The sequence below is a fragment of the Protopterus annectens genome, chromosome 10.part0 (assembly GCF_019279795.1).
Source record: "Protopterus annectens isolate FY-2018-M chromosome 10.part0, PAN1.0, whole genome shotgun sequence".
NCBI lineage: Eukaryota > Metazoa > Chordata > Ceratodontiformes > Protopteridae > Protopterus > Protopterus annectens.
In genome coordinates, this window is record NC_056744.1 from 1,456,809,500 (window position 1) to 1,456,834,743 (window position 25,244).

A 25,244-nucleotide genomic window follows, 5' to 3' on the forward strand; every position below is an offset into this window, starting at 1 on the left:
TGCTTGGATCTAAATGATGTCCATAAAGGGGAATCTTCCGAGGATGACTGGGGAGGGGACCCCTCTGCATCATCGAGGTCGTGTCTGAGGTGAGAGCTCATCAGGAGTCTATGTGTTTCTTCCTACTTACACTGTTTCTGTTTGAAGCTGTTGGAGGAGGAATCGATATGTACAGGATGAGATGATCAGCCAGAGAGCCAACAGGGCTGGGCCAAGATCGCAAAGCTACAGGGACTCTGAAGATGCTTCGACCCAAAACAATAGACACATAAAGAATGGTCATCTGTAATAGACATTTTTAACCCTATTTAGAACACTTTTTAAACCCTGATGATGGTCTATGCTCTTTAGACATGGTTATATATAAAACAATAAACACCGACTATCAAAAAAAAAAAACAAAGTTAAGACAACCTAGACTCAAGCAGGACCGTTAATTACCACAAAACAAACACAATTTACCACAGAAAAATATCACAAATCAATCACACACAAACAAATAGCTGTTAAAAAAGCTTTTTGGGTGGATTTTGACCAAATTCAGACAGAAAAAATTTCTGAAAGATGCCAGCTCAGCCAAGTCGAGGACCAACATCATGTAGTTCTGCAATTTTGTTTGGGAGACTTTGTAGGTTTATGGAGTAGACAAGTAGTTTTTGGAGAGGTGGGGAGTTGGTGGCCAACAGGTGAGGTTTAGGTGGTAGAGTTAGAGGAAGGGGATGGGCCAGGATTGAGGTGGATGTCCCCATCTGGTGGGAGTGTTATAGGAAGTAAATTAGGTTTAGAGAAATAAAAGTAGTAGGTTTAAACTTATGTTTAGGGGAAGAGAGATAAAGACTGAAATGTTTTAATTTGTGAAAATATATATAGGAGGTATTGTAGAGAGATGGGGAGACAGGGAAGTTGCGGTTTATATTGTAGGAAGATGTTATTTGGAAATGAGTGGGTGACAGTGGAGGGTACAGTAGGTTAGTGTGATAACATGATAAGCCAGAGAGGAGGAACATAATGGGAGTTAAGAGGAGTACACTAGCATGCTGTTATTTTATGTGGGTGTATTACTGAGATGAGGGGAATGGAGTTATTGATTGTAGAAAGATTTTGTAAGAAAGCTAATAAGGTATAAGGAGAAACAATAGGTAAGAAGAGGGAGAAAAAAAAGAGTAAGTGATGAAAATCAGGGTTGAGCAGAGGTGGAGAGAGGGAAATTGATTTGTACTACAGAGGTAAAAAAAAGTAGAAGGAGTGTAAGGTAGGGAATGGAGAGCAAAGTAGGGGAGGGATTAGTGATCACGGGCAGGGATGAATAATTTTTGGATAACTGGAGTGAGGCGGAGGGCCCTTAAAGGGAGGTTAGAGTATAAATGTAGAGTATTCAGGGATGTGTGGGAATGGGGGTAGGGTAGGGAAGCAGAGTGAGCTTGAGTGAAATGAGGGTGAATGGAGCAGGCAGGACCTGAAATCTGACTGTGCACCAATTAAACAACCTGATTGTGCACCAAGGATAATCTATAGCAGTGGCAAGAAGGTAGGTGCATAATTCCTATGAAATTTAAGATAGCATACAGTGCAAGGTATCTGGGGGAAGTACTTAATGTCAGGCAAGCTAACTGTGGGTTGGTAGAGCCAGTATCAGTATATAGGTTAGATAATGAGGCACTGCCTTGTAATTTTCAACATAAGATAATGATTCTCTTTGGTCTGCCACTTGCTAAGCGCAATTCAGTATACACGCTTTCTTTTAAGCAGTAGATACTGATTCATACTAGAAATAAGGGGAGGAGTCTAGGCAAATGCTGTCCCTAGCGATGAATGCCAAAAATGTATTCATGTAATTATATTAGCAAAGGACTATTGTTAGTATATGAGTGTTAACTGTATAGTACCATATATAGAGGTTTCCATAAGGGAAGAACCTATATTTGAACACTTTCAGTTCAGCTCTTCTTTACTGTTTAAAACATATACTTTGGTTCCTGCAGTATTTAGGTGTGGAAGGGAACATAGAAGAGAGGTAAATGTGCATGGTTGAAAGCTGAAATGAGAAGGGGAGGATAGTTATAGAATAATTTAAAGATTATGAAATAAGAAAATCAGTTCAGTAATACTATCCCTTAAAATATACAATTATACATTACTAAGAAGCAAGACACACTAGTGTTGTTCATTCTACATACAGAGTGGAAATACTACTAAACAGCAAGAAGCAGTGTGCTATACGAGAAATACACATAGTGCAGTGAAAACAAACAATTGACTCCAGCCTCAACAACACGCAATAATGTTATTCAACAGTGCAACAGGATTCCCTTACAGGAAGTATTCCAACAGCAAGTTGATGTACGAAGTTCAACAGTGTACTTATTAGTACTAACTAGTTTTAAAAAATCTTGCTTATGAAACAAGTTGTTACTTATGTGGTGAAAACATGCCACAGCATGCTAGCAGCTGCTGCTACCCAGCTAGGGATTCAAATATGGTGCTTGTGAATCCTTCATCTTAAGTAAACTTACACTGGAGATATATATAATGTTATTGAACAAGTGTGCTTAGATTTAGGAGGTGGCAACATAATCAATATAAAAAAGAGAGCTATTAAAGTAAATTAAATTTATTAAAAGTTTAACATAGTTGATTATTGATTTTTGATTGTTGAGTGGTTAAGTCACATGATGTTTGAATGAAGACTTAATGAGCTCGTGTCTTTTTGTTTTGTTTCTGGTGAAATCTTTCTGAAGTAAAGAAAAATGCACTAAAACCTATTACCTGACAATTTTTTTATGTTTTTTTGTTTTTGGTTTATTTAAAATTTTGCTCTACCAAGTGGTTCTGTGAATTACTCGGCCAAGCAAACCAAAAGCCATGGGAACGTTTGGGACAGAGGACATGTCTAATTAGCACTAGCCACTATCCTGGAAAGCTAAATTAGCATGAAACTTCCTCAGAGAGACCCCTGGAAGTGGCAAACATCAGAGGTAGAGCAGTCTAAGAATCAGAAAGGCTTACTGTGATGTGGAAACCTTCTGAGATAAGACTTCCACATTAAGGTAAGCCTTTCTTAATCCGAGAGACAGAATTTTACAAACATAAATGTTATAACTACTGATAATTATTTTGTAGTGCATGGAGCACTGAGATTATGCTCAGATATCGGAAAAAGGTAAGCTTGTTAAGTACTTCTGTAACATGAGTCGAGTCATGATCATAGCAGCAATTAACAGTATTTAACAAAAGTTTAAGAACCTCTAAGTACTATTAAGATTGGTTCTCATGTTAGTTTCACTCACTCTGCCACACTTATATACAAAAAGTGTGTCAGAATGAAATGTCCAACAGCTTTTCAAACTCTTCATGCTTCAGAAAGACACTTTGCAGTTTCAAACTCTTCATGCTTCAGAAAGACACTTTGCAGTTTCAAACTCTTCATGCTTCAGAAAGACACCTTGCTTCTACCTGCAGTCTCTTTGACAGTGCCAAAGTGTTTTACCAGATTTCAAAGAGTACCAGTAGATGGAACAGATAAGTTCCATGCTCTCTATTTTAATTATGATTGTGTCTCTGGTTGTAACTAGCTATGCTTTTTACATGGATGTCAAGTTTCACCTGTCAAGCTTCAGCCTCAAGGTGAACTTCTTGGCATGCATGTTTCTAACATTAGGTATGATTGGAGACCCATTCATAATCCAAATATGTGTTTGTATATTTTCAGATTAATATATAATATTATAAATTTTCAAGTTGAAGTTTCTTTGTAAATATCTAGATCATTCAATTTTTTTCTTGTAAAGATATTCATATTCATTTTGTCTTTGGATATTCCCAAAAATGTGTAATGTGTCCCCTATGTCAATTGTGCAGGTAATAAAGTTACCTGAAAGTTTTGAGAAATACATGGCCATTTTAGCTGAAGTGAAATAAACATTAGTGATAGTCATAAACTGAGCAGAATATAATTTTAAGAGGGAATATATTGATTGTTTACTTGTCAAATATTTTACCATAATGAGATATTATTGAATGTTGTGTCACATTATATCCATACTGAAGATAAATGATAAACAGTACTATATTTATGTTTGCAGGTGATGAGTAAGAACATATGTCACTTTTTGATAATGATGAATGCATTTGTTGAAAGACTTTTATTTTGGGATTGACTGAATCATGATTTTGTTAAATAATTTGTTATTGCATTTATACAGAAGTAGAGTTAAAACAGGTGATAATTACTAAATGGTGAACAAAGCCAAACAACAGTTTATGAGCAGAAAATATGAGAAGAAATACACCTTATGGTGATTAAATCATTTGACCTGAAATGCCAAATCCCAAGAGATGTAATGCTGTTCCGGTACTCGGTCCAGATTCTGGAAGAGTACATATTTTTTGCATGAAAGTGGAAAAACAATTTCCATGTTGCTGTCTCATAATTGGCATTAACACCTTATTGATTTGATTTTTACCATTAGTGAACGCACTGACTAGAAACCAGTTAATGTTTGTAGTCAGATTATTGTTTCTGCTTCATTTTTAGGGATAATTACCATGGCATTCTCTCCTCCAGTTGGTAAGTATTTTTTTTCTTTTGTTTACACCACTAACTGTTTCCTTCTTCATTAGACCTACTTGTTGCCCTTTCATGGATGAGAAGCAGTCACAGTGAGAGGAGGGTGACATCCAGGCAGCTCCTCCTCCAATGGACGCCATGTGCACTGTCAGATCCAAAGGCCCTACTGTCATTCCTTATGCATGCACTTTCAACAACATGCTGTAATGGAGGCCAGTTCACAAAAGTGGGATGATGGAGCCAAGTGCATGTCCACAGCCTTAGTGCTACATTTCATACACCCCTGCCTATCTCCTATAAGTATTGCAGCAGGCTAAAACATATCCCTCCCACCTTTGCCTTACCAACTCCTCCACAGCCTGGGGTGGTACTCAATCAAAGGTCATCTGGGTCACAGTCAGGTCTTTATCCCTATTTACCATGAAGCTTGATAGTAAGTACAGTTTTTATATATGAATCATTAATAAACTTTTTTTCTTGTTTTAGATATGCAAGAGCCTACATGCTTACTTTCAGGTGAGTGTTTTTCTAAAAATACAAACTAGTGCAATCGGAAAAAGGCAGTGAAAAGGTTTTGCATAACATAGGGAAGTGCTTCTTTTCTCCTCATATCTAGTACTTCTTGAATTGTCCAATGTGATCTTTTTCAACAGTCTTCCTGTCCTCTGTTATTCTGACTTTTCATCTTTTACTGTGATCTTCAAAACTAGTTGGCTTTACCTGCTTTCTGCTTTACTGGTATAGGCCCTCACCTTCTCTTTACAATAGCGGATTAAGTTATTTATTTTTATTTAAATTTGTTTACCAGGGTAGAGCACTGATGAAACAATGACCAATTACAGGCTCAGCCTGTAATTGTAAAGGCTTACATCTTTACTGCTTTAATTACATCTTGGTTATTTTATTTTGCTTTTGCCATTATCATATTTTTTATAATAATGTTTGCTGTTCTTCTTGTATATATTTAGTTTTTGTATTCCATTTCAGTATTATGTAGTTTCTTTCCGTACATTCTTCTGCTTTGGTATGATCTTACCCCAGAGTACTTTTTAACTAAAACTTAGTCCTTTAGTAGTTTCCCTGATAGTTTGACAAATTTGTCCTATTTCATATTTCTGCCCATTTTTGCTCTAGCTTGTTCTGGTAGAACATAACATTGGAGTGTAATGTAAACAACTTTGTAAAGGAGATGGGTGATTCAGAATTACACAGCTCCTCTTACAGTATCTGAGCTTAGTCACCCCATCCTTCCTTCCTTTTATATTTTGTTCAACAGTTTTATCATACTGCAGCTTCTGGGTGTGCAGTGTTAAAACGTTAACATCAAGTACTGGAAATATGAAATAAAGAGAGCTGGCCTGGACATGAGGTGTTGTGCTGCCAGTTCACTCCTCCCATACACACATATATATTGTTAATCCAAGGAACCACAATGGGCATACCATGTTGTATAAAACATGAGTTTATTCAATAATCTAGAAAACAAATCAAAATAATTGCCCACTTAGCTTTGCAGTTTAAAAGAAAAACAAAATAGTAGTTTTGGTTACTTTTCACATACTATTTTCAGTTTTCACAGCCCCTCCACCAAGCAGAATTTCCTTTAGAAATCCCAAGATACAGGCCTCAACCAAGCCGTAAGTTAGGCTCTGTAGTCTGGGTGATTCCTCCAGGTATGTTAATTTGTTATTATGTAGACTTAATGACTAATACTGTGGGAACATATCATTCTAAAATCACATTTAAAGGCACATATACAATTGTTCAAAGTCAATATGTCAAAGCGGGTGACATTCGGAAGATCAACTCAACTGAAAGTCGAATTTCAAAAGGTTGAGACCATATGATCCACTTTCCAAAATGTCAAAAACTTTTGGTTGGAGATCACAGTACAGTGGGGATCAGGGAATTTACTGTTTTCCCCATTGTAGTACAATCTCAGAGTTGATATATATAATATGCAGGAGGTACAGGGGGGCTTGCTCCCCTACAAAAATGTAGATATCTGATGTTTTCTGCAGTTTGACTTTTCAGAAAGTCGATCATATGGTTTCGACCATATAAAGTTCAAATTTCCATTGAGTCGATCTTTTGACTGGGATCCATCACAGCTACCCCTCTTTTAGCACAAAACCAGGGGTTTGGGGCACATAATGTTGGCTAGCCTGTGTGTGTGAGTCACTTTATATTGAAACGATTGGAGGGATAGTGCCCACCAGCACAAACTACAGTTGTGTAAGTAAACTGACCATAACAGCAAATGTTCAAATGATCACTGCTGTAGTAGCATAAGCTATATGGGTTATATCCTGCATAGGATTTAACAATCGGCCATCTTCCAGAGCTTCAGGGCACCTTACACATCCCCAAATCATTAGTCATAATTCTGCTTGAGTTGAGCTAAAAATTAAAAACCAGGAACCAATGAAAGGCTTGCACCAGGTTTAAATGATGTGTCACTGATGAGTGTATTAAAATTAAAAGCAGCTTCCATTTAAATGATTGGTTAACCAAATATTTTAATATTTTAATGTTATTATTACTGTCATTATTATATCAACAATGGTATTTGAACAGCATCTGGTATATACATATATATATATATATATATATATATATATATATATATGTTTTTCGGTTTAATTTAATCTCTCAGGTTTACTGAATATGGAATTGGTGGTCAAAGACATTTTAAAATGATTTATACATATTCATTCAACATGATCTTTTAAGATACATGAAATGTTATATCAATTAATATTGACAAATAGTTAATTTAGTCTTGTTTCAAGCCTTTCATTGGTTGTTAATGTATTTAAATGTGGTGCAGTTTGCTTTTATTCACATACTCTAATGAAGTCTTTTTAAACGCATGTTAAGATGAAAGTGCTCAGTATATTAAACTGTGATGTTTGGTACAAAGGTGGTTCCTATTTTTTTAATTTTTAGTTTTTCATTGTGTTTTAAGTGTTTGGTTACTAGCTTGAGCTGAGCTGACTAAAAAGACAGGTTTAGGTGCCAAGCTCTTCAGAGCTTTCATGCCAACTGACAGAGGAAGGCTGAACCCTGAGAGCATATTGCTAGGAACAACAACAATAAGTAAATATCAACACCCTAGAATAAAAAACACACCAAAAATAAGAGAGATGGAGCGAGTGACTACTGTAGCAGTGATCATCCAAATATCTACTGTTATGGTAAGTTCAATTATACAGCTATACCATGTTCTTCATATTGATCACTGCTGCAATAGCCTAAGCCAGGGTTTTTCAACAGGTGTGCCGCGGCACACTGGTGTGCCACAAGAGGTCAAGAGGTGTGCCGCAAAAACATGACTATTCTCTTTAGAGAAATAAGTCACTTAACTCCCATGCTTCAATTTCTTCTCTTTACAAAGCATACTGTCACCAAACACGTCTAATATAACATCAGAGATGTGATTGGAGGCTGCAGTCAGGTGATTTTTTTTTTTTTTAATGATATCCTCCTCCAACCGCATCTCTGTTGAATATTAGGCACATTGGTTAGAGCTGGATAGTCATAACCACAACAATCCATAAGGTGAAAGAGTGAGCAGTGGCCACTGAAATTGTACTACTGAGTACGGTACTGACTCTAGCAAATATCTTTTGACCAGACAACATAATTTTTTTTAATTGCTGGAACCTGTGTTTTGAGAGACTGCCTTCCAGACTATCTGCAAATATACAGAGCTGAGTATATATATTTTTTTGGTTAGCTGTTGCTTAGATCTTTGTTGAAACTGTTTTCCCCACCCCCCAACCCCATTTTCTGCCATGTCTTCAGTTGGTATAACTGGTTTTTACAGCTTGTGTGTTATCTAACTCAAGGATCACTTAATTTGACCTGTTAGTAACAGCCTGCATTTAATTGCTGGAACCTGTGTTCTGAGGGACTGCCTTCCAGACTATCTGCAAATATACAGAGCTGAGTATATTTTTTTGGTTATAGAGTTTGTTAATTGTTGCTTAGATCTCTGTTGAAACTGTTGTCTCACTGTTCTGAGAGACTGATCTGCAAATATACAGAGCTGAGTATATTCTTTTGGTTTTAGAGTTTGTACTGTTAGTTGTTGCTTAGATCTCTGTTGAAACTGTTTTGTCCCACCCATCCTATTTTTGGTTTGTAGTTTAAATTTGGTGGCTTTTGCAGTTGCCCGTCCCACTGTAGATTTGATCTGGGACACTCCCCCAGCCCCATCTCTTTACCACATTCTACATAATAAACTCTTTCTGCACTTGCTTTAGTTCTTTTTAATTTAATTGCATTTTATAAACTGTGTTTGGCCTAATATTGCTACATACTCATGTGTGCTAGCTTGCACTGCATGTGAATTGTTTTTACTACTGTTTTTGCTACTTTTCTGTAAAAAAAAACTGTAAGCCTGTTTCCTACCTTTCCTGTAACTAGTGTTCCAAATACAGATTTGCTGTATCCAGGACTGTATGTAAGCTTCTGAGCCCCCCAAGCCTTTCTGTGTTGGAGGGAAGCCTTCTAGCTTATCAATGGGAGTGGTAAGCACTAGGTAACCTGTCTACCACATAAGGAGTGGTTCTGGCTCTCTCAACTTTCTGATTTGAAAGCCTGCATTTGCACTTGTTTCTGTCCGGTAACTCGTCTAGTGCAGATACAGATTCTTAGTTTTAGTACTTAAATTTGCTTATTCATGCTCAGCACTTGTTCAGAACTTGTAAGCACTAAATAAGCTACTAATTACTATAGCACCCCAATCTTCCTCATTGCCTAGAGGAAAACTGTTTTTATACTTACTTTTCTCACTTGCTTAGAGAAAAACAGCTCTTGTACTCACTTTCCTCACTTATTTAGAGGAAAACAGTTTTTTTATTCAGACATGTCCAAGGGTCAGCTCCCAGTGTTCTCTCCTGTCTATCTGATGAATCTAAGCATCTTGAGGAAATGTAGAAATTGCCTCATGTACACAGACAACCCTCTCCTCCTACCACCCAACACTACAACCTGTGAGAGATGCACTTATCTAGCCAAACTGGAGGTAAAGCCATTTCCAACCAAGACTGAACTTGACAGTCATGAGGAGAAGGTAAACATTTGCACCACACCACACTCATCACATAGTCTTACTAAATCTATACCACCAAAATCCACACATAGTAACACAAAAACATTTGCAGAGGCTCTCCATAATAATCTGTCTAAGCAAGAGAGACATCCAAAGCAGAAACGCAAGCAACCACCATCCCCCAACACAACCCAAATTACACATAGCCCACAGACTCAGTGTGCCACTCAACCACAGCCAATAAGGCAAAACAACATACCCAACACACTAGTCATAGATGACTCTATAGTCAGGCACACTTATGCCCCACTCACCAGGCTAAACAAGGAGAAGGTTACTGTCAGCTGTCTGTCGGGTGCCAGGATCCGCCGCATAACCCATGCACTCAGGTCACTCCACAACAAGTACAAATATGACTCTGTCATTGTCCATGTTGGTGTGAATGACCTGGGACGTACCTCCCTGGACTACATGAAAAGAGACATGGAAGAGCTCTCCGATCTTGTAGCCCAGGCAGGTACGACCCTAGCCCTGAGTAGCATTCTGCCATCACCCAGAATGATACCGCAGTACAAGGACAAAATGATTGACTTCAACAATTGGCTAAGCTTCTGGTGTCATTCTAAGGGGATCCAGTATCTGTCTGCTTGGGATGACATGGTCGACAGACCACGATGCTTTGCCACAGATGGCCTGCACCTGTCGCCCCTGGGATTCTGGACACTGGCTAAAGCTCTTGCTGCCCCTATAGTGCCTTTTTTAGGCAAGGTTCAAATAACAAATTCACCACCATAACAGGAACAGGCAAGCAAAAACTGAGGGTAATGCTACTCAATGCTAGAAGCCTAAATCTCAAAATGCACTCACTCGAGGCACTCCTTAAAATGGAGAACATCAATATCTGTGCAGTGACTGAGACCTGGTTCAAGGATCCAGAGAGCACCCCTGCACTACCAGACTATAACTCATACCACACTTTTCGGCCATGTAACCTGGACCGAAACACCAAAGGCGGAGGTGTGTCCATATTCATTAAGGATATCCACACCTCCAGGCTAGTTGCTCAGCATAATGCATCTGAGGTTATCCAAGTGCAACCAACTCTGGGCAAAACTGCAATCCAAATTGTAGCTTGCTACAGATCCCCCACCATGCCCCAGAATTCCCAATCCTCTTTTCTTGATGTACTGGAAAATATTAGGGTTCAACCAAACACCCTAATAATGGGCGACTTCAACTACCCCACCATTAACTGGGAAAACTACTCGTGTACCAACTCCTTAGCTAAACGCTTTCTGGAATTCGTAAACTCCAATTCCCTGAATCAACTTATCCACACCCCCACCAGGGGCAACAATATCCTAGACCTAGTCATTACCAACATGAGTGACCGGTGTTCCAGACCTGAAGTCAACTCATTGTTGGTCCGATCCGACCATAAGCTAATCACCTTTGATATCCACATTCCACCCCCCACCCCCACCCCCCATTAAGGAAACCACAGTAAAAAATTTCTCCAAAGCCAACTTCATACTTCTTAAGACAGAAGTGGTGAACTTCATGACACCCATGCAGATGAACAATATAGTTACAACTGCTGAATCCTACACAAATGCACTCTGTAAGCACTTACACGAGTGCATGGATCGTGCTATCCCAAACAGAACCAAGACGCTATCCTCCAAAAAAAGGAAGCCAATCTGGTGGTCCCCTGCCATAAACAAACTGTACAACAGAAGGAAGAAACTGTTGCAAAAGAGAGTAAAATCCCTTGAGTGGAGGAGCTCCCTGGTCAGCCTCAGTAAAAAGCTGAGATCCCTCATAAGATCCTCCAAAGCTAGCTACAAAAAGAAAATTGCCACTAATTCCAAGGACAACCGCAACGCATTCTATAGCTATGTCACGAATCTCGATGGCAACACCCAGATCTGCTCTAACTTACAGCACAAAGGCACAAAAATTACACAACCAACTGATATTGCCAACATCCTGGCAGATAGGTTCAGTGCTAACTTTACCCCCTCTCTCACCCCCTAAAGGGCCCATATCTATACAGGAAAAATGCAGAGTCCCTGTAATCACAACTATGCAGGTAAAAGCTGCACTCTCTAAAGCCAAAAACACAGCATCCATGGGACTGGACAACATCCCAAGCTGCGTTTTACGCGAACTTCAGAACGAACTGGCTCCACACTTAAGCACCATGTTCAATAAGAGCCTCGCATCAGGCTTTGTGCCCACTGAATGGTGCACAGCAATAGTTATCCCACTCCACAAAGGAGGAGCCACCACTGATCCTGGGAACTATCGACCTATTAGCCTGACAAGCCTGGTCTGCAAGGCCATGGAACGTATCATCATGGAACTCATAAACAAAGACATTGGTAACCTCCAAACTGTGGATCCCACCCAGTTCGGGTTTGTGAAAGGCAGATCATGCCTCCTGAATCTGATTGACTTCTTTGAGGCAGTCACCAAAGCCGTAGATGAGGGTAAGGTGATTCACACAGCCTATCTTGACCTTGCCAAGGCTTTCAACACCATCCCCATTTTGGAATTATAGCTAAACTCACTAAACTAGGTATAAATCCCTACATCACAAGATGGGTTGCCAACTAGCTCACTGACAGAACCCACACTGTAAAAGTTGCAGACTCCATATCTGACCTCAAAGTAGTGACAAGTGGAGTACCACAGGTTTCCATCTGGGGACCTCTCCTGTTTGGTATCTACTTCTCTGAAGTACAGGCTAACACAGAAGGCCTGTGGCTAATGAAGTCTGCAGATGACTGCAAACTAGGAGCCATAGTCAAGTCCCCAAATGATGTGGACATCCTACAGAAGGGCCTCGCTGAGACAGATGCCTGGTGTCAGAGCCATGGCCTCAAGCTCAATGCCAAAAAGTGCAGTATCATCCCCTTTGGTAAAAACTCTGTACCCATGAACTACCACATAGGCAACAATCTACTTAACACCAAATGCATGATAAGAGACCTTGGGACCCAGGTGGACAGTAGTCTCTCCTTTGATAGTCACATTGCCACAGTAATCAGGAAGTCCTTCTATGTGGCACACCTCATCATAAAAGGGTTCTCATCCAGGAAAAAAGAGGTCATTGATCCCCTCTACTCGACACTCATTAGACCCATTATAGAGTACAACACCCTTTTTGGAATGTACCTCACAAGACATCTGCAGCAGCTGGAAAGGCCACATAAGTACCTCACAAAGAGGATTACTGGCCTCAAACAAATGCCCTACACTGACTGCCTCAAAAAATTCCAGATTTACTCTGTCATATATCGCCTACTCCGAGGTGATCTCTGCCTAACATATAAAGCTATGTCAAACCCAGAGCTGTTGGACATGCTACACCAAAAGAAATCCCAATCCCTCCGAGCTACATGCTCTAGGGACCTAAACCTTGTCACCACAATAAACAGGACATGCTGAAGGGATAGATTCCTGTCCCAGAAACTTATTATACTCTGGAACAGGCTACCCATCTATGTCAAACAAAGTTCTTCAATAGCACTCTTCAAGAAAAATCTTGATGAGTGAATGGGAAATAGGAAATACACCCTGGGGATCACTTCTGTGTCTCTGCTCGACAGTGGCTCAGGAAAATAACTTTCTTGGGTGGCGTAAGCCAGTGAACCTTGTTGGCTAGGCTTACGTAGGCCCTTGGGCCGATAGCCTAGTACCTACCTATGAACTCAAGGGACAGAATACTGTGAATTAAAAGTACATTGAAGTAAATGCAAGTAGTACTGATCTACCTCTCAACCTGTAATATTTTGTATTTGTATTTACAAGAATTCTCCGTAGGATATGACGTCTGAAACTAAAATGTCCCCGATTATTTCCTGTGTGGTTTGTAAAATCTGAATACTTTATTGGGTGCCAGAACTGTATGAATTCCCCAGAACAGATAACGATTTCTGTCATGCCCAACCCTTTGCTCAATGTGGTCATCAAGGCGCCAAAGCTGGACATTTGAGAGCTTACTTTTTTGGCGCGCTGCAGCTGGTGTAAGCCGTACATTATATGCATACTTTAAGTATCACAGTTTAAGACAGTAGCAAAAGAAATAAAACATTAAACTACAATTTATTCTTAGTCAGTCATCTGTTTTTGTAATGCTGAATCCATTGCTACAACTGAGACATCAGGAGGCCTACCATTGCAACAGTGTGCATGTGTGTATGTCTGGTATTTTTCGTCTGTATGTCTGAGTGAATGTGTGTATGAATGCAGAAGAGACAGTGTGTGTGTGTGTATGTGAGTGAATGAATGTGTGTATGAATGCAGAAGTGACTGTGTGTGTGAGAGACTGGGAGAGAGTGAGAGCGATTTTGCGTGTGTGAATGTCTGTATGAATGCAGAAGAGAAAGTGTGTGTGAATGAATGTGTGCATGAATGCAGAAGTGACTGTGTGTGTGAGAGAAGGAGAGAGAGTGAGAGCGATCTTGCGTGTGTGAATTTGTGTATGAATGCAGAAGAGAAAGTGTGTGTGAATGAATGTGTGTATGAATGCAGAAGAGACTGTGTGTGTGTGAGAGATCGGGAGAGAGTGACAACAATAGTGTAGCTGGGGTGGGGTAAAGGGGGCACCTCACCTTCTATCCTTGCAACAGCTGCAGCTCTCTTCTTACTTTCTGTTGTCACATTAATGATTGCAAAATACTCCAGAGCTGCTGGGAGAGTGCAGTAAAGTAATTTGTAAAACGTAGCAAGTCCACATTGCTCTGTGTATTTCATTCATTCATTATTTTTTTTTTCTTGTTTACTTTTGCTGTGTTTACTTGAAAAAATCTTTAGTCAAAAATATGGGACAAAGCTGTCAAGAATAGTACTATTGAAAGGGGTCAACATTTTAGACATGGTGCCATGCTTATCAAGTTAATTGAACAAAAGATTATGCATCAGCTTGCATTTTGTGAGCAATCAGAAATGTGAAACTCTGTCTGTCAAATATGCTATCGATCATAAAATGAAAATGTTCACAAGGGGCAGGGCAAGTTAACTGATCAATATGTTTTTCAGCACCATGCATTGTCTGTGGACAGTACGAAATACTAGTGGCATTAGTGGCTGATTAATGCATCCCTCAGGAATTTGCCAGAAAACAAACAAAAGTTTTTTCAGCTTTAATGTCTGCCATTACTGGCTGTGTGTTATCCTCAGTAATTTCCAAGAAAAATTTTTTTTTAACTAGCAGAGGGAAGGTTATTGGGTTGACAGGGTTTTGCAACAACATGCATTTTAGAAAAAATAAGAAGTATGAAACTCCAATATCTGGCATTAGTGACTGACTGTAATCCTCATTTATTTATCAAAAAAATGACATTTTCTGAAGGACATGGCAGAAATACGAGTCAAAACCAGGGACGACAAATCATCAACAGCTACAAGGTTTTGCTTATGAGTAATACAGAATACTTCAGCATGGATAAATTAAGGCCACCCACCTGCTTTCTTGTGGGACCTATCAGCTTTGACCTGGAGGGAGTAGTTCAGAATCTTAAGTGGTAAGATTAAACTATATTCCTGTGACCGCAAGAATATCAGGGGTATATTGTGATGTCCAAGCAATGCTGCAGTGGTACTGTGGTAGCGTTGTTACCTCACAGCAAGAGGTTCTTCCATTCGATTCTCGGCTTGGCTTGGGAGTGCCATCTGTGTGGAGTCTGCATGTCCTCCCTGCGGTTGGGTAGCATTCGAGAGACATGCGTTGCGTAAATGGGTGTGCCTTCGTTGAAGGTTGGGTGTCGCTGGCACCTCGGCGTTTTGTAAAAATCTACTGCCAATCATTAGTGGACCGGAGTACCGCTGTGGCAACCCCTTACCGGGAAAAAGCTGAAAGACAAACAAACTGTGATGTCCAAGCATGTAGTTCTGTAATTTCATTACAAATGTTATGGAAGTTAATAGTGACAATATTAATTTTTGATAGAATGGTGGGAGAATGATAGGTTGAGAGGTTTGATATGTTGGTTTTAGTGGCAAGCATACATGGCACTTTAATGGCAGGGCAGTAAGCTGGTTATCAGAATGGTGTGAGGTGGTGGTTGAAGAAGGGTTACTACAGTTCTTTTCTTTACGATTTAGATTAGTTATTGATTTTCCATGACTGAAGTTAAGGTGGATGTTACCACAGAGGAGGATTATTGAGAGGTAGTATGTGAAGTTAAAAGGGACATATGTGAGTTTTCTTTTTTTGTGTAGAGAGGTGTTAGTATTAAAAGAAAGGGATGGTGAGAGGTTAAAAAAGGTAGGGAGTTGTATTGGTATAGCTACTGCTGATTTCATAGTATGCCGTGTAAACTGCAGTAGAAGAGGTGTGTAGAGGTGGAAGTACGCAGTGATAGTTTGTTAGATAGGATGTTAGTAGCAGTAGACAGAGATATGATGTTAGTAGAAACATGTTTGAAATTTTGGTGGTTATAGATGAGAGAAAATATTTAGTGGTAGTATGAAAGGATCCACTTCTGAATCTCAAAATACTGAAATGTCAAATTGTATTTCAAGACCAGAAGTTCGAAAGTGCACAAACACCAAACCACACAACGCCGAAACATCAAAACACCATAAAACACAAAACACAAATAAAAACACAACCCTCCCCAACATAAAAACAAAATGAATAATAAACTTAAAACAAATAATATGAGCATATTTTTTTTGCAGGGGGCAAGCCCTCTTGCACCTCCCCCGCTACTTATATATATCAACTCCGAGGTTGTGCTAACTCGGAAAAAAAAACACTTTTTTGTCACTGGCAAAAAATGTTATATATTTTTTGGTGTGCCGCAATATTTTTGTAATAGGTTTATGTGTGCCATGAGATGAAAAAGGTTGAAAATCACTGACCTAAACTATATGGGTAGATGACCACAGCTTAGAGCAACTGGGAGGTGGAAGGAGAAGCATTCAGGATCCCCTGGACAAGGATCCTAGCAAAGCCTGACCTAGACCTGGAGAGGGAATCTAACTTGTTGTGCTATGTAAAGGTATGTACAGAGGACCAAGATGCTGCTTCTAGAATACTTCTAGAGTTTAACCCTTTCCAAAAGCCATAGATGAAGTCAACCAAGATCTTGGCAGAATGTGCCTTGACACTGCCTGAAACAGTTTTGCTATGGTGGAAGTAACAAAAGGTACTAGTCTGAGGCAAACATTTGGAAATAGTCTGCTTTGCCGCAGGTTGTCCCTTCTTCTTACTTTTACAAGAAATGACCAACTGATCTGAAGTTCTGAAAGATTTTTTTTCTGTCATGATAGTACCTGGGTTGTCTGTAGATATCTAAAGTATGGAGTATCCTGTCTCTCTCTGTTTCTCATGTTGAGGTGCTTGGAAAAACATTTTTGCAGTCTATAAAGCATACCACCACATTGTGCAATATGTGTAGAAAAGTCAGGCAAAGAAGAGATATCATTTTCTATTGCAGCAATTTCTTGCTGCAATTGTTTTTCAATATCAATGAAAAAAATTGTTCATTAAGGCCATATAATCAAGACCCAGTCTAATATTTAGTTCTTGCCACTTCTTTAAGAGACTAGGATGTGTATTGCTGTACGAGGGCATTTTTAGAATTCTCAGCCCTCGAGGTATGATGCCCAGCTGTAAATATGCAACAAAACTAAAATGTTGCCATTGCAATACCTTGTGTTTTTCCACTTTACGTTTAAGGTTTTTCAATAGTAAGTTGACGTTTTGGTCATCATCCTTTTCAGTTTCCTGCTGGATACCCTCATGAGTTGTAGTACTCGTTGTTAAGGACAGCAGCGGATTAGAGCACCTCATTAGAAGTTCATTCAGACTTCGACTCATTGTTGAACACAATGAGAAACAAACTTGGCTGTGAGTAAATGAAAATGTAGGTGAAAAACACCTCAATTCCTGACAATAAATTCCTATATATAGTAAATCAGGAATCTAAGTAAAACACAGCTCAATAGAAATGCTTCAACAAAAATGCCAAGAAGAACTGAGTAATGTTTAAACTTTTAATAAAACAACAAAGCTTTCAGGTCATAAACCCTTCATCAGTGTTTGACACATCCTACTAGCTCAAATTTATATGAATTTAAAAACAACACAGCCAATCAACAACATTTAACATATTAAAGAGACAGAACATTTAAAAAAAGAAGTTATGTACTTACCATAACGTTTCATGTTTGTAGTCCATCTCGCCTACATTCTTGCTGGATGGGTTCAGAGCCGATTCTCGGTTCCAACTTGGCCGATACTAAATCTCGAGAGCTATTACTGGCTCGAGGCTGACCCATATCCCATGGTGCTTCACGGCAATTCCCCAGATCTTGTTTGCAAGAAAGTAACTAGGTCCATAATAGTCAGCAATTATCAATAACTATGCCCATACAAACAGAATACTCTGTATTACTATCCATGCTAGGTGGATGGACAACTACAACCAGGTCAGACAGCATAATTGATAGCCCACCAGTTCCGCCACAAAACAGGAAGGGGGAAGGAAGGTGGGACGCAAGAATGTAGGTGAGATGGACTACAAACATGGAACGTTATGGTAAGTACATAACTTCTTTATGTTATGTAGTCCTATTTCGCCGTAATTCTTGCTGGATGGGACAGCGTCCTAAGCACCTTTATCCCGGGTGGCTCAAGCGAAGAGACTCTTCAGCACAGTGGACCCAAAGGATGACCTGTCCCAGGAGGCCAAATCCAATTTGTAATGAGTGACAAAGGTATGAGGTCTTGCCCAAGTAGCTGCTGCACAAATGATATCAATTGGGAGGTTAGATCTAAAGGCATAAGAGGTAGATGCTGCTCTACTTGAATGACCTTTTACTTGGGTTGGTAATTGTTTGCCAGCAGCTTTGTAAGCAAAGGAAATGCAGTCTGAAAGCCATTTAGACAAGGTGACCTTAGAAACAGGCAATCCTTTATTTTTATCTGAAAAGGAAACAAATAATTGGTCTGATTTTCAAAATTCTTTAGTCCTGTGCAGGTAAAACCTGAGAATTTTGTGGACATCCAATCGGTGTAGTCTGTATTCTGATTTATTAGTATGTTTTGGGAAGAAAACTGGTAGTTCGATAGTTGTGTTGAGATTATGCTCTGAACATACCTTAGGAAGAAAGGAAGGATTAGTTCTAAATAAGACTCTATCCTTATGGAAAACAATCTAAGGAGGTCGAATGGTGAGGGCTTGCAATTCAGCAACTCTCCTAGCAGACGTTATAGCCACTAAGAATAATGTCTTCCAAGACAATAATTTCAGATCCGATGAAGAAGAGGGTTCAAAGGGATTAAAGATGTAAGAACTAGGTTTAGGCCCCATGGCTCTGATGGTTGCCTGATTGGAGGTCTGAGAAGGAGGACTCCTTTCAAAAATGTTTTGCATAAGGAGTGGGACATGATTGGATTTCCCGTGTAGCCAAAATGATAATTAGAGATGGCAGCTAACTGAACTCTGATAGTAGCAGCTGCAGCTCCTTCATGAAAAATAGATGCCAGGAAGTACAGGATAGACTCTATAGGAGCTGAGTAGGGATCTATGCCTTGGTTTGCTGCCCAAATGGAGAACCTTTTCCATTTACTGGAATATAATTTCCTGGTGGAAGGTTTGTGTGAAGAAGTCAGAATGTGTTTGACTATAGGGGATTTTCATGGAACTGGAGCAGCCATGCTGTCAATTTCAGGGTTTGGATAGTAGGATGGAACTGCCCTGATTGATGAATCAGGAGGTCTGGAGATGGTTCCAGAATCCATGGCTCCTCCAAGAGATAGGGCCACAGGAAAGGGAACTAGACTTGGCGAGGCCAGTAAGGAGCAATGAGGATCAGGGTACTCTTCAACAGTTTTGCTTTTTGAATTACTTTTGGAATGACAGGAAAGGGTGGAAAAGCATAAAGGAGTCCCAGAGGCCAATTGTGGACCAGAGCATCCCTGGGTGACATCCCCGGATGGGGAATTAGGGCAAAGTAGCTGCTGCATTTGGTGTTCATGTATGTGGTGAATAGGTCGCAGCAAGGCTGGCCCCATTTGTGAAAAATCCCTTCTGCAACTTCTGAATTCAGGGACCAGTCGTGAGGCATCAGAATTGCTCAACTGAGTTTGTCTGCTATCACACTGGACTTCCCCGGAATGTGCGTTGCTACCAGAAAGTGTTGAGTGTCCATCACCCATTTCCATACTCTTAGTGCCTCTTGACATAGTGGGTAGGATTTGGTTCCCCCTTGCTTGTTTATGTACCACACTACAGACATGTTGTCTGATTGAATCGCAATTGTCCCAGTGGGAAGAGAACTGTGAAGTGCTTGCAATGCATATAGCACCGCTCTCATCTCCAGAACATTTATGTGCAAGTGGTTCTTGTGATCCTGCCAAGTACCTTGGACAGTCATTCCCAGATAATGCCCCCACCACCACCATATCTGGGAGGCATCTGTGGTCAAGACTGCATTTTATTTAGGGGGAGCAAGTGAGCAACCTAAATGAAGTTGATCCGTATGTAACCACCATGTTAGATTCTTCTTGCAGGAATTTGTGATGAGTATTTGTTGAGACAGAGGGAGATCTTGCAGTGACCACTGGGCAAATAGTAGCCACTGAAGTACTCTCATGTACAGATGGGCTAGGGGAACTAAGAGAATGGTGAAAGCCATAGTCCCTAGGACCTGAAGGACTATCCTAGCCTGTACTTTGTCTGTCTTTAGCAAGAGTCTGACTTGGTCGTGTAATGATTTTATCCTTTCTGGTGTCAGCTTTGCTGTCATGGTGGTTGAGTCTATTTCTGAGCCTAAGAATACAATGTGCTGTGATGGAGATAAGGCTGAATTTTTAGGTTTATTGTAATGCCTAATTTTCGCGCACAAGGATAGAGTCTCGTCCCTGGTTCTGATTAGTTGGTGCTTGGTGGTAGCAGTGAGGAGACAGTCATCTAGGTAAGGAAACACCTGGAATCCCTGACGTCTCAGGTGAGCCGTTACCACTGCCATGCATTTGGTGAACACTCTGACAGCTGTAGTGAAGCCAAAGGGCAGTGTTTGAAATTGAAAATGACTGGCTCCCAGCTGAAAGCGTAGGTGTCTTCTGGAGCACCTGCCCATTTTGATGTGGTAGTACGCGTCCTGAAGATCTATTGAGCACATCCAATTGTCTTTCCCAATAAAGGGAAATATCGACTGCAGAGTGATCATTTGGAACTTCGATTTCTTAACAGACTTCACTAAACAAACCAAAAACGAAAGCGAGGACCAATGCAGGCTGAAAAAGTACTCCAATTTTATTGCCACACAAATCCACGAAAAATAGGTACACACAATGAACGCCTTCGCACTCACAGCGTTTTCGTCCAAATGGACTTCATCAGATAAAATGCCTAACTACTTTAAAACACATTATATACAAACTCAATTTCCACAAGCACCAATCATTTACCTATTCCATTTTAAACCTACAAATCAACCTACAAGCTATTTAATAATATAGTATTTCATCATTTCCTGTTCCAAAAATAATTGTATTATAAATAAATAAATGAATAAATAGGTTAAGACTTTATTAAATTAGTTTAAAACATCCTTCAAATGTGTTGACTTATAATAAAATTCTAAAATATTATTAAAAAGTTATAAAAAATGGTCGTGTTAAAAGATTTATTATACAAGTCAAATCATAGTGTTGGACATAGGGTTACCTAAAATAAAGCTTGAGTGACATCTACTGACAAATTCTGGTAATGCTTCCTTAAAATCACACTCTAGCAGATCTAATTTTCAAAAGGGGTAAAATAGAGATGTATTCATTTAACCCAGGCTTTTTGTTTGCTTCCAGGGCCACTTGCCACCATAATTCCTTATAGGCAATATTTTCTTCCCAAGGGCCCCCTCTTACATCCCTTTTTATTTGATCCAGGACAAAAAATTGGAATTTGGCTCCCACACATGTTTTAGTATGTCTATAAATAGCATTTGTTTCTTTTCCTTTTTTAACATCATACATGTGTTCATAAATGCGTCTCTTTAATGTCCTTTCCATCTTTCCTATATAAAATGATGGACATTCCATGCAAACTGCCAAATACACAAGCCCTATAGATTCACAATTATAGTACCCCTTACTTTTTATACACCTTCCCCTGCTTGTCAGAAAAATGTCTTCTCTATTAATAATGTACTCACATTGTTTGCATTTACCACATTTAAAGGTTCCAACTTTAACCCTAGCTCCTGTTTGATTTCTCTTAGTAGTATTGTTATTATTTTCTAAAATTCCTTTTATACTTATTGTATTTTTGAATACCACTCTAGGTGACTTCTGTGGTAACCCATCCAAATCCGTGAGGGCCCTAAATCTCTCCCATTCTCTTTGGAATGCAAATTTTATGTTTTTATTCAATAAGTTGTATTCCAAAATCAGAGATTGTTGGAAGTTTCCTTCTTTAACATCCTCTTTCTTGTTCTGTTCACTGATCATACCAAAAATTGGTTCAAACCTCCCACTTCTTCCTTCTTCCACTTCAGTTCTAATATTTTTAATAAATTCTATCGGATATTCTCTTTCAAGGAACATTCTTTCCAACAAATCACATTCTGCCTTAAATTTTCTTTCATTGTTTGTCATCCTAGACCCCCTTACGAATTGCCCTTTTACTATGTTTTTTTTACAATAAAAAGGGTGGGCACTTTTATAATGCAAAAAGGAATTCACATACGTAGGTTTTCTAAAAACACATGTTTCAAAAGTTTTATTACTTTTTGTAATTTCCACATCCAAGTATTGAATATTTATTTTGGAATAATTATAGGTAAATTTTAAAAAGTCTGTAGTCCCTCCAATATATTTAATAAATTCCTCCAGTTTGTCAATGCCCCCAATCCAAAATATTATGCTGTCATCAAGAAATCTCTTATATAAGGTCCAATACTTAACATAGGAAGACTTCAAAACATACTTCTCCTCCCAATTTGCAAGTACTAGGTTGGCAAAGGTAGGTGCACAGGCTGCTCCCATTGCTACTCCTTGTACCTGTCGGAAAAATTCCCCATTAAAGGTTAAAAAATTGTTTTTTAACACCAGGTCCATTAAACCTGTGCACACTACCTTTTCTTCAAGAATCAACCTACTGTCCCCAAAAATCTCATCTTCAAACATCTTTGTACCAGCCTCATAAGGTATAGACCCAAATAGGTCGATGATATCTATGGTAACAAAAATTAACTCTTCATTATAAAAACTGCTATTCAAGCCTCTTAATAAATCCCATGAGTCTTTTAAAATAGCTCCTTTTTGTAGCCATATATGTTTGGCCTTTTGATCCACATATTTTGCTAATGAATTAGTTTTGGATCCCCCCGCTGAGACAATGGGTCTCGGGGGGGGGGGGGTCCAAAGGGTTTTTGTGGATTTTTGGTATACCAAAGATGACTGGTATTTTGGGCTTCTCTGTTTTCAAATATGAAAAAGTTTTCATACTAAGGAGGTTTTCATTTAACATATCTTCTAGAATATTGTCTATTCTTTGATAGGCTGTATTAATTTCATTTATGGAAACTTCTCTATATTTAACTTCATTTCTTAATATTTCATTCATCTTTCCTTCGTATATAATTACATCCATCACAACTATACCCCCACCCTTATCGGGTTTCATTACCCTAACATTTTTATTAATTTTCAACTCTTCCAACTTCTTATATTCTTGGGGGTTAAGATTGTGTTGTAACCTGTTATATTTCATACTTTTTTCTGTTTTCCTGATTTCCTTCTCCATAATAGTTTCAAAATTCTTCAACTGGTTATGAATCGGGGGGTTGAAGACAGATTTTTTCACTAATTGATTTTTGTTAATTTCATTCTATGTTCTCTTGATATTTGTACCTATCCCTTCTTTATGAAATAACAACTCCAGATTCATTTTCCTAAGAAAAAGTTTCATGTCTATTAGTGTCTGAGTGGAATTACCTTGGGTAAGTGGAATAAACTTAAATCCCTTCTCTAATAATTTAAAATGCTGTACTTCTAACACAATGTTACTAAAATTATAAATGGTAAACCCTCCCAGGGTGTTTTTATTATCTATTACTTCTATGTTAGGTGAATTTTCTTTTGGGTGAGGGGTCTCTAATAAAATGGTCTCCCCCTTCCCCTTCTCCCCCCTCGTTTCTGAAAATTTCCATATCCTCTGTTGTTTTCCCATCTCTCTCCCCCGGGCCTATCGAGGGGTGGAAATTCTACATCATATTCATTTCTATCTCTTTCTTTACCCTCTTCATTTTCAACATATTTTTCTCTATATTTTTCTGTCACTTTTCTGTTGTCATTATAAAAATTATTATTATAATACTGATTTCTATAAACTGGGGGTTTTGGGTAACTAACTTGGTTTTCATATTCATAGATATCCCTCCTTAATTTGTCCATTTTCCTATCCACCAATACCTTACATTTATTGTCAACATCATCCTTTAATTTAAAATATTTTTGTCTTTCCAATTCTATTTCAAACATTAAATCTTCCTTAATAGATGCATCAAGGGAATCTATCTGTGCTTGTAGGTTTTCCAAATTCCTATTATTCTCTTCAATAATCAATTTAACAATATCCAAGCCACATCTATTAAATACTCCTAACAGTTCTTTGTGAAAAATAGATCCAACTTGCACATTATTAGGGTACTTCCAAGTCCTAAGCCCCTTAGGAACAATATCACGTTTTAGGCATTCATCCAAATATGCATTTTCAATAACAGTGGTTTTGTATTTATGCATTAATTTATATAAATTGTCCATCTTTTTGTTGTAGGAGTCCATGTTAATACCACTTGGTACTCTGTTACCAGTAATATTAATATTAAAACTATATTGAGCTTGCAACCAGTCTTTCATATCAATAGGTTTTGGATAAACAGTACCTGAGAAAGAGTGCTTTGTACACGCTTGTTTCTGGCTATAACTCTTTACACCACCTTCTTGCAGTTCTCCACATAATATTCCGGGTGTAGCTGCGGGATTGAAGCCACTACCATAAAAGGAATTTTTCTTCTCTATTAAGTCTCTAAATGTTTCTTGACTTAATATCTTATATTTCTCTTTTTCTTTTCTTCTGTATACATTCTAAAAACACTTTTTTATATTTCTGTTTAAAATTAAGCCACCAAGGATTCCAGTTCTCATAAAACTCTCTCATAATCATATTTTTCCATAATTCCATAAGTTCTTTTTCCTCTTCTAAATGTAATTCCTTTTCATTAATTCTCTTTATTCCTGTTCCCATTCTTATATATTCTTCATTTTTCATGTACTTTAACCCATATAGCCACATGATTTGAAAATCCAGCATACTTAATTCCATTTTTTATAATTTTTAATCTATCAGATATTTAAAAATAATTAATTTCTCTCCTAATTTCATTCTCCAATACACTTAACTTTCCACTTCTCATAATTTCTTTAACCATTTTAACACCACAATTGCTCTTGTTTTTGTTAAATTACAATTAAAATCACCTACTACCATAATGTCCATATTTACACAAACATATTCAAGAATATTTTTAAACATCTTAAATCTCTCTTTTTTTGTTACATATGCATAAAGCTGTAACTCTATACACATATTTTTC

The 25,244-nt window shown here is 38.6% G+C and overlaps 1 long non-coding RNA gene across 1 annotated transcript in view; it reads left to right on the top strand.

The window, feature by feature from the left end:
* The first annotated feature begins 4,519 nt into the window (after nt 1-4,519).
* LOC122812845 overlaps nt 4,520-25,244 on the top strand; it is a 73,066-nt gene continuing 52,341 nt past the window's right edge. Inside the window, exons 1-2 of the long non-coding RNA XR_006366589.1 lie at nt 4,520-4,567; nt 5,054-5,083. This is a non-coding gene — a long non-coding RNA (uncharacterized LOC122812845). The remainder of the gene's footprint in view (nt 4,568-5,053; nt 5,084-25,244) is intronic.